Below are 10,062 nucleotides of genomic sequence, written 5' to 3'. Positions count from 1 at the left end.
GATGTACTTTAAGCCCGACCCCTGCCCTAAGCACCACAATTACTGCCATTTATCTCTGTAGTTGAGAGGGATATTGGAGTCCAGGGAGGTGGTGGGAGACTAGCCCACCCTTAGGGGGGCCCGGGAGGGACATTTGATTTTAGGGTAAGCAAGTATGACATAATATACTATTAAGTTTGTCTTCATCCATTTTCCAACATGAAAGTGATGGTAAGGAGGAGGCGACAACCACATCTACCAATGTCCAATTGTTAAAGTTTGACTTAGCGCATAAAACATTACAACTCATAAAAAAGTCTGGGCTAAATGGATAGATTCTCCATATTTCCCAAAACATTGATTCTGAATGGATTGTGTCTGCAGCGGTGACCATGGGTACTAATTATTGTCCCTGTGTCAACTATTTTATTTAGCGCCTGTCAGTTGGCATGAGTGGTTCTTATCATCCAGCGTAAGGTTGACAAAAATCTAGATTATGGGTTGTAAAGTTTATATATTTTGATTTGATGTCTTATTCATGTTATGGTGTATTGTTCTGTGATGCCTTTTGTCTAATAAAAATACTATTTTTTATGTTTTTTTTTTTTTTTTAAATAAAGAATGAAAGTGGTAGGGAGCAGACAGTTTTGGGAACACAAAGTAATTAAGGTTTCAAACTACACTGTACTAGCATTTGATGATATAGAATTCATTGCTAGACACAAATTCCCACTTTTAGATCAATTACCTTGTATATTATGTGAAGCACTACACTATTTTTTTTTTTCCTGCTTTTAAAAGCAATGGATATTTTGACCATTGGGTTAGATCATACAGTTCTGCAATTAATCACATAAATAAAGTGATCTTGCTACCGTGATATTTGTTTCCATAGGAATAACAGTTAATCACTGTAGCAGAAGACTTTCTTGTCAGGCAGGGCTGTTGATCTTTGTGGTGCAGCATGTTGGTATGCCAGGGGGACTTTTTTGTCATTTTGGGGGTGAATAGTTAATTTCAATTAATCCCGTAGAATAATGTACAGTTTTCTACACAATTAATCTCCTGAGACTAATTTGAGAGACTACACATCTCCCATGTAGAGAGGCCCTAAAGGAAAAATGGCGTTAAATAATATGAACATTTTGTGCTTTATACAGAATACAACTTCCACTCATTAAAATGCATGTGCATTAGAAAATCCAGTCATATCAATATGTAAAAAAAATCAAGACCGCCATATTCGTAGTAAATGTCAGCATTTAGCACTATTGACTATTCACACCCAACCAAACACCCCCCCCCCCCCCAAAAAAAACACAGGAAAAAACCAAACCAGCAAACACGGGAAGCCCACAAATAAACTGGCTTTAGTGGATTTACGGTACTTGTTTCCTAGCACGGCGCCAGCGATAAAAATTGTATCCATCGGGACCCACCAAAAATCGCATCGCATGCAACCAAATCGCGATTTTTAATCAATGTAAAATGGTCCCTGAGACACGATTTTACATTGACTCCAATGTTAAATTGCCCCCAGACCCCAATTTTTATTGTTTCCCAACCTGATGGGTTAAATGCCCCCCATTGTTAACGCCACCCCACGCTGAACGCCAACCCGAAGCGTGGCAAGCACAGCGAGCCCGCGAGGGGCGGCGGTACGCGTCCTCCGACCTTTTCATACCCCCACTATCCACGTCGGCGTGGAGTTGATTTTATATAGTGTGGCAAGCACAGCAAGCAACGGAGCCCGAAGCGTGGCGAGCGCAGCGAGCCCCGCGAGGGGACGCGGAATACATGTGAAGTAATGCGCGTGCACTCGGTACGCTTCGGGCTCGGTGGCCTTATTTTCTTCTACAATGACCCCGAAGCGTGGCAAGCGCAGCGAGGCCCGCGAGGGGACGCGCATTACTTCACAGATATTACGCGTCCGCTTGCCACACTATATAAAATCAACTCCAGGCCGACGTGGATAGTGGGGGTATGAAAAGGTCGGAGGACGCGTACCGCTGAGCTTGCCACGCTTCGGGTTGGTGTTCATCGTAGGGTCGCGTTAACAATGGGGGGGCATTTCTCATGTAAAATATCCATAAGGGTGGGTATACAATGAAAAATCGGGTCCATTGGACCATTTAACATTATTCCCTATGTAAAATCGCATCCATCGCGTCGGTCGCATCGCATGCCTTAACTTAAGGCATGCGATGGACGCGATTTTTTAATTGTCGGGGAAAAGGCTAAAAATAGCCCTAAAATCGCGTCGGTCGCGTCCATCGCATACTTTTTTTTCTTATTTATTAACAGTTTCTTATATAGCGCATACAAATTCCGCAGCGCTTTACAGAGCATAGTTATGAGCAAACACAAAACAAATTACATTACAAGACAGTTTAGGACAAGTACATGGTTAATACAGATAGTTGCATCAGGGGACAGGACACTGAAGCAATTATCAGGGTGGCAGTGGTTTATATATTCTAAGAAAGGCACATGAGGAGAGAGGGCCCTGCGATCACCTACGATGGGCGCCGTGCTAGGAAACAAGTACCGTATTTACTTACCGGTTTATTACAAATAGTTAATCTTTCCCACATTTTACACACACAGCCATTATTTTGCTCCTCAAACCCCAAAGGGACTCCGTTCTCTTATGCTGTCCATGTGTGTAATGTATACAATTAAGCAGATTGGGATTCTCAGGTTCACTCTTTGGTAAAGGTAAAGGGCAGGATTTGTTTCTATGGCTGTGGATCACATGGTCAACCAAAAGTTGGTCGACAGTCATTAGGCCGACACCACTAGGTCGACATACTGAAAGGTCTAGGTCGACGTGGGACAAGGTCCACAGGTCGTTAGGTCAACACAAGCATTAGGTGGACATGAGCAAGGTCGATGGTGGTTTGCTACACTCGACATACTATTTTATTCTCCCACCACGCCCTAGTGGATGGCAGTGCATGAAATACCGCCTGTCGGCTCAAAAAACAGTGCAAAACCCCATGTCAACCTTTTGACTGTCGACCTTGCGTTTGTGTCCACCTTGTCCCATGTCGACCTAGTGGTGTTGACCTAATGACTGTCGACCAACCAACGGTATCCCACTTCTATGTGTACACATATTTTATGACTGGCAGCCACTAGCACTCCTTTTGTCCATAAGTAATTTGTTCCTGGACCAACAAACCGTGGCACCCCTGCAAGTGTCCTGAGTCACCCCAGGGAGCCGCAGCTCACAGTTTGGGAACCACTGCACTATGCACTAAAAATCTGGTACTGCATGGGAGAAAATGTAATGTGCAATTCAGTAATTTGCTGTCAAAACCTGGAAACAGACAAAACCAGCCATTCAGACAAGGTCATGTAGCTGAATTGCTAAGTGTCATTTGCTCCCACAGATTACCAGCATTTTAGTGTGTAATGTATGTACAGTATCACTTAGTTCAGCAATAACTACTGGTAATATTTATATGCACAAATGTAATAACCAGTGAGTTAACTTTAATATCCAATATTCACCACGAAACCTTGCCACTGCCCGCAACTCACAAGGCTATTTCATTTTGGCCTTGATCATTTCAGTAAGCTTTGGTCCATTACATTGGAAAAGCATGCATCTCCCTATATGGCATAATTACTTAGTAGTATGAACATACCATATAGTATCTTAACTGTTTGAGTGGCAACATCTGTGAGAGATGTGCAAAATTGCCGCTAAAAATGCCAGCGTCGCTCACATTTGTTATATATATTCAAATAAAAATATTGTGTAAAAAAGATTATATTTCCTATATAGGGTAAACATTGCAGGTCATTACGATGAATAAATATGTTTCCTTGCAAATTTTCACACCTATTTGGCACATTCACTTGGCACTCAAAGGGTTGCTGTAATAAAGTTGCAGTAAATAATATACATAAAAGCACAGAGGTGTTAAGGGGACTGCATACAAAGCCACCATTCCATAATGCTGTAAGACTGGTTTTAGTTGTGGTGCTGCTAGGTAAAGCATTCTTCCCAACTGATCTGATTCAAGGGCTCAGTATCATCCTACAAATTATAGAATGTAGGGTATAGAATGCCTCCATTCACTCGTGTGCTGCATAGCATCTAAATGGGTCTTTTGATGGCTGGGAAATAAGAGGCCGCCTACAGCTTTAGAATTCCTAGGCACATCACTGTGGCCACCTGTTATTACATTAACACAAGGCCTTTGAAATGATTCTCAAGTCATCTGCCGCCAAAGTGGTAAATAGGAATAGAATTACCACTAACATTTTAGTTCTGAACCAAGAAGATAATATACTATACTGTATATCATGCAGAGGACTAGCGGAAAATGTAACTGCACACAATTGCCTTCCCGATTCATTATAAATAGCTGCAAGTGCTACCACACTTCTAATACTACATCACATAAGGATATTTTACACTCAGAAATCTGAGAATAATCACCTGAGTTCCTGTGACTTCATTGGCCTTGACCTTTGAAACAACCACCAGGCCCCACGGAATTTCTTCGTCGTTATGCTGTGTACACACCGAGCTATAATATCGTCTGGTCAATTGATTGGACGATATATGGTTACTGATCAGTAGGTGTTGACAAACGATATATATAACATTGTTCACAGACATATCATGTCGGCTGTGCTGCACAGATGATGACCAATATATCTGTGGATATATTGGTGCATTGTTCTGTGTGAATGGCCGATCATGCGGTCGGGAGCAGTAACAGTGCAGCTGATGCTAGCATGGGACAGAAGCCTCCTCTGTAGACACAGAGTCCCACAGCCATGGTCACTCTGCACAGCTGCAATTACTGGGGCTGGTTTTCACTTTGGCGGGCAAGCGACTAACTGATCGCTGGGCTCTGAAGATACGCAGCCCATGGATCAGTTTTGGATCAGCCTATTAGTGCCTTCTGTGCAGTGTGTATGCTCAATTTGGCCAGCTATGGACTGCAGGGAAATAGTCAGCATAGTCGGAACAATTGGCAGTCACTCCAGTGTGTAGCCAGATGTGTATCCACACATCGCAATGCAGGCTTTATTGAGATAATTGAGCGATTATCGTATGACTCCGAATCCATACCGTACGCATTGCGCATTGTAAACACAAAGTGGCTGAAGCTTGACTGACCGGAAACACTGCCTGTAGATTAGTGTAAGGGTCAGACTTACTCACATTTGCACAGATGGCAAAAACTGTTTGAAGGTTCAAGATGTGCAAGTCAATGCCAGTTAGTGATCCATTCGCAATTCACTTGTAAATTTACAATGAGCAGGTATTTTGCTATCTGGGCGGAGGCTATCTACTCACAGCCATCAGCAACTTTGCAGATTAACCCCTTCCCGACGAGGCCTTTTTTGTTAATTTTTTTTTTTTTTCCTCCTCGCGTAACTTTTTTAATTTTCCAGCTATATAGACACATGAGGGCTTTTTTTTCCAGCTATATAGACACATGAGGGCTTTTTTTTTGCGGGACAAGTTGTACTTTTTAATGGTACCATTTACTATACCGTATAATATTCTGGGGAATCAGGAAATAATTCAATGTGGGGTAAAAAAGAAAAAAAACGCAATTCCACAATTTTGCGCTGGTTACAGTTTTTTTGGAGTTCATAGTTCGTTTAAAATGATGGGTTATCTTTATTCTATGGGTCGTTACGATTCCGGTGATACCAAACTTATATAGTTTTCGTTATGTTTTACCACTAAAAAAAAAAAATAGAAACTTTTACGTTTTTTCTAATTTGCGTCGCCATGTTCTGCGGCTTATAACTTTTTTATTTTTCCACCTACGGACCTGGGTGAGGGCTCATTTTTTGCGGGCTGAAGTGTACTTTTTAATTAATACCATTATGGGATATGGGCGACTTTCTGATCTCTTTTAGTTATTTTTTTTTGGGTAGGCGATGCGACCAAAAAACGTAGTTTTGGCGTTGGGAATTATTTTCCGTTTACGCCTTTAACCGTGCGGGATAACTAATGTTATATTTTAATAGATCGGACTTTTAGGAACGCGGCGATACCAAATATGTTTATTTTTTTATTTTTTATTTTTTTTTATTTGTGAAATGGGGAAAGGGGGGTGATTTGAACTTTTAATATTTTTTTTTTTTTTTTAACTTAATTTTTTTTCTTTTTTTTACTTTTACTACAAGGCCCCCTAGTGTACTTGACCACTAGGGGGCGCGATCGCCTGTACTAGGTTCAGCCATAGAGCTCTATGGCTGAACATAGTGATTTTCAGCACTTCCTATTACATCCTGCCTGAGGCAGGATGTAATAGGAATGCTGACACGGCCAGCACAGGGGTCTACCCCTCCGATCAGCTATTTAAGCACTGCGGGCGCTTTGCCCGCGGTGCTTAAAGGGTTAAACGGCCACGATCGGCGAACTCGCCGCTCGTGGCCGTGAGAGCAGGTACCTGGCTGTAATATACAGCCATTACCTGCTCTCTTTCAAGCCAGCTCACTCCGTGAGCTGGCTTGATTCCCCCGCAACCGACATATGACGTAAATGTACGTCATATGTCGGGAAGGGGTTAATGATCTAGTCTGAATCACTCCCTATATATAAAATGTACACTATTATGATACTATGCATTCACCCATACAAATCCAGAAAAGAAAAAAAAAAACTAGATTAATCGATTACAAGAATCCCCATCCTTGCATAAATGGCTAATGCCTTCTTTTTGCAGCATCAGTGTTAGATCAGTGACAAAAAAAAACCAAAAGGATTTTTTTAGTTTATGTATTTTGTAAATGTATGTATTTTCCATGAGTTATTATATAGTAATCCCTAAAAACATTACTGAAAATAGCATGACTGCCGAGATTAAGAAACTAAAGCTGCATTGTGTGAACAATTTATGGGGCATATGAAAACCCTGTGCAGTTTCCCTATGTTTGGCAAACTGCGCATACGCAGAACCCATCCTGCGCATGTGCAGCACAGGTTTTGCACCAACATTGCTATAATGCAATCGCCTCTGCCTGATTGACAGGTCGAGATGTTTGCAGGGAACGGAAGTTCATCTCCCCCACTTTCTGTGAGTGGCCAGGGCTACAACTACACAGCAAGGCTTAGTTTCCCTGGTCTCGCTAGTCCGTCTGTGACAGGCAGCCTGAGTAAGGTTAGATTTACTCAGGCTGCAGTTGCAGAGGGAAACCAGAACTGATGGTCCCGATGTTACTCTTAGAACTGCTATTGCATAGCAGTTTGACGCTATCGCAAATGCAGGCAGGGTCCTGCACTTAAGGATCACATATGCTAAACTGCTGCAGGCAGCTTATCATATGCAATCCTTACTGACTGAGGGCATTATGGGGATTATTCAGACCTAATTTGCAGAGCCCTACGATCAGGTATAGGCCACCCAGCCAGAGTGAACTCCCACCCTTTGCAAGCCTGAGATTGCTTAGCTCGACTTGGGAAAATCCGCTGTGTGCAGTCAGATTCGGTATGGAATGGGGGGGGGGGGGGGGGGGAAGACGTGCATGATCGCCCCCACTTGCGGGCTCACTGCGCTCGCCACCTAGCAGGCCCGGTGCCTCACTACGCTCATTTATTCTCCCTCTATGGGTGTCGTGGACACACATGGAGGGAGAAAGTTTAGTTGATTTCAGGCGTCAGGATTTTGAACGCCGGGATTCCGACCGCATCCCGTTCAGTCTGTACCTAGCACAGGTCTTACTAATTGGCTACAATAGCAGCTGGATCGGGGCCGGAGCTGCCATCACACGCCCTCCCGCTCAAATACCTGGGCACACCTGCGTTTACCCTGACACTGCCAGAAAATGGACAGTTACCACCCCCCAAACACTGGTTTTCGTTCATTGAAGGATGGCCTCACGTATGTGCTCTATGATCTGTACATATGCGCAGTCGATTGATAAATTGCCTGCCATGCAAATTGATAGACGTGGAATCAGGTCTGAATAACCCCCAATATTTGTTCTTGGAGGCTAATTTAACTAAAATTCTAAAAGTTTAAGGTTTAATTGTAGGCAACTTGCAAAAAAAGCTCTGTGGGTGGTGCTGCAGAGGCAGATGTTTACTTGCTTGAAGATGAGAGTAGAGATCTTCCTGCAGTAATTAGTGTACTTTAATAGCCCTCACACTATTCTATATCCCTAAAAAGGAAGTTGGTAAGGTAACCAAGGATTTCTAAAAATAGCCATTTTCACTCAGTGGCTGCTAATCAATGCCCATCCTGTGACAGCTAAACACATCCTAGTTAACAACGGGCAATGATTTATCTGATTAAAAATGTGGCCTTCCACTGTGGACAAAAAGGGGTCTCTTTAAAACTGATCGCTGTTGTGGGACTACACGAGGCGATGGATTATCGACCAACTATGCATGCGTATGGATCATAGTGCAAATGCGCAAGGCCGAACAGCGACAAGAAAACTATGAAGAATCGGTACTTGTGGAGTATCACGGCTCCCATCGGATGCCATATGTAGTGGCATACGATGGTATACGATGCTTACCGATTTTTGATAATTTCTGGTCAAAAATCGTATGCGATCGCATCCGATGCGATCGCACCCGATTTGGCACTGAAATGCATCAAAATGCATTGAAATGTGTAGTAAACTTGTGAAATGCCCCCAAATGCCATTTTTCATAGTGTACCACCCCCACTATCAACGTCAACCCGAAGCGTGGCGAGCGCAGCGAGCCCGCGAGGGGCGGCGGTACGCGTTCTACGACCTTTTCATACCCCCACTATCCACGTCGGCGTGGAGTTGAGAATAGAAAGTGTGGCGAGCGCAGCGAGCCACCGAGCCCTAAGCGTGGCGACGCGGATACCTGTGAAGCCCGCGAGGGGACGCGTATAGCTGTGAAGGTATTAGTTGCACTCGCAACGCTTCGGGCTCGGTGGCTCGCTGCGCTCGCCACACTTTCTATTCTCAACTCCATGCAGACGTGGATAGTGGGGGTATGAAAAGGTCGTAGGACGTGTACCGCTGCGCTCGCCACGCTTCGGGTTGACGTTGATAGTGGGGGTGGTACACTATGAAAAATGGCATTTGGGGGCATTTCACAAGTTTACTACACATTTCAATGCATTTTGATGCATTTCAGTGCAAAATCGGGTGCGATCGCATGCGATGCGATGCGATTTTTTAGCATACGATCAGCATACGACCAAGGTCGTGGGAGCCGTGATACTCCACAAGTACCGAAGAATCTAATCGCAATCCCCTTGCAACTTGACTGACAGGAAACCGCTATTTATGGTTGGCAACATGTCGCTTTCTATAAGTGCCAGGAGAAAATGCAGGCATGCCCAGATATTTTCAGGCAGGTCCTGTAACGTCAGCTCCGGCCTCAATCAGCCTGTATCACAGGGTGGGTTTTCACTTGGGGCGTTGAATATCTAAATCGGAGGGCTTTGCAAAATCTCTCATCAGCGATCAGGTCTGAATCAGGCCCAAAGGTTGTATTCACTGCAACCTGGATCTCCTAGTAACAATTACGGCCCAACATTATACCCAAATGATTTATCCTTTGTGAACCACTAAACTGGATAAATACATTTTCCAATGAAGTCATGGCTCCCTGGTAGAAAGTAAGAAACTGGTGGAAGAGCACTGAGCCCTTGCCTGGTAGAGGATTGCAGACTATCATTGTTTGGAGGGATGTTCCTTTTGTGGCTGTGGCAAGAGGTGCAGACTGCAGACACTGGCGGGTGCTGGAAGATTTACCCAAAGCAGTCATTGGTGGATGTTTCAGACGTTTTTGCATCACATGCCCAAATAGACTATTATGGCATGCATGCATCTGATAAGTTGTTAATCAGTTGTTGATCTCTCCATATTTACACATATATATATATATATATATTTACACACACACACACACACACATATATATAAATATATATATATATATATATATATATATATATATATATATATATATATATATATATATATATATATATATATATATATATATATATAATGTCCCCATGAAGACGCTGGGCCTTTCCCTGCACAGACTGGCATGTCGATGCCTGCTTGAAGCGAACAGCTGACATGAATCAACTTCTGAAATGT

This window comes from Crinia signifera, chromosome 5 (genome assembly GCF_055691185.1).
Source record: "Crinia signifera chromosome 5, ASM5569118v1, whole genome shotgun sequence".
Classification (NCBI taxonomy): Eukaryota; Metazoa; Chordata; class Amphibia; order Anura; family Myobatrachidae; genus Crinia; species Crinia signifera.
The sequence above is the reverse complement of the archived record's forward strand: the minus strand, read 5'-3'. Positions refer to the sequence as shown.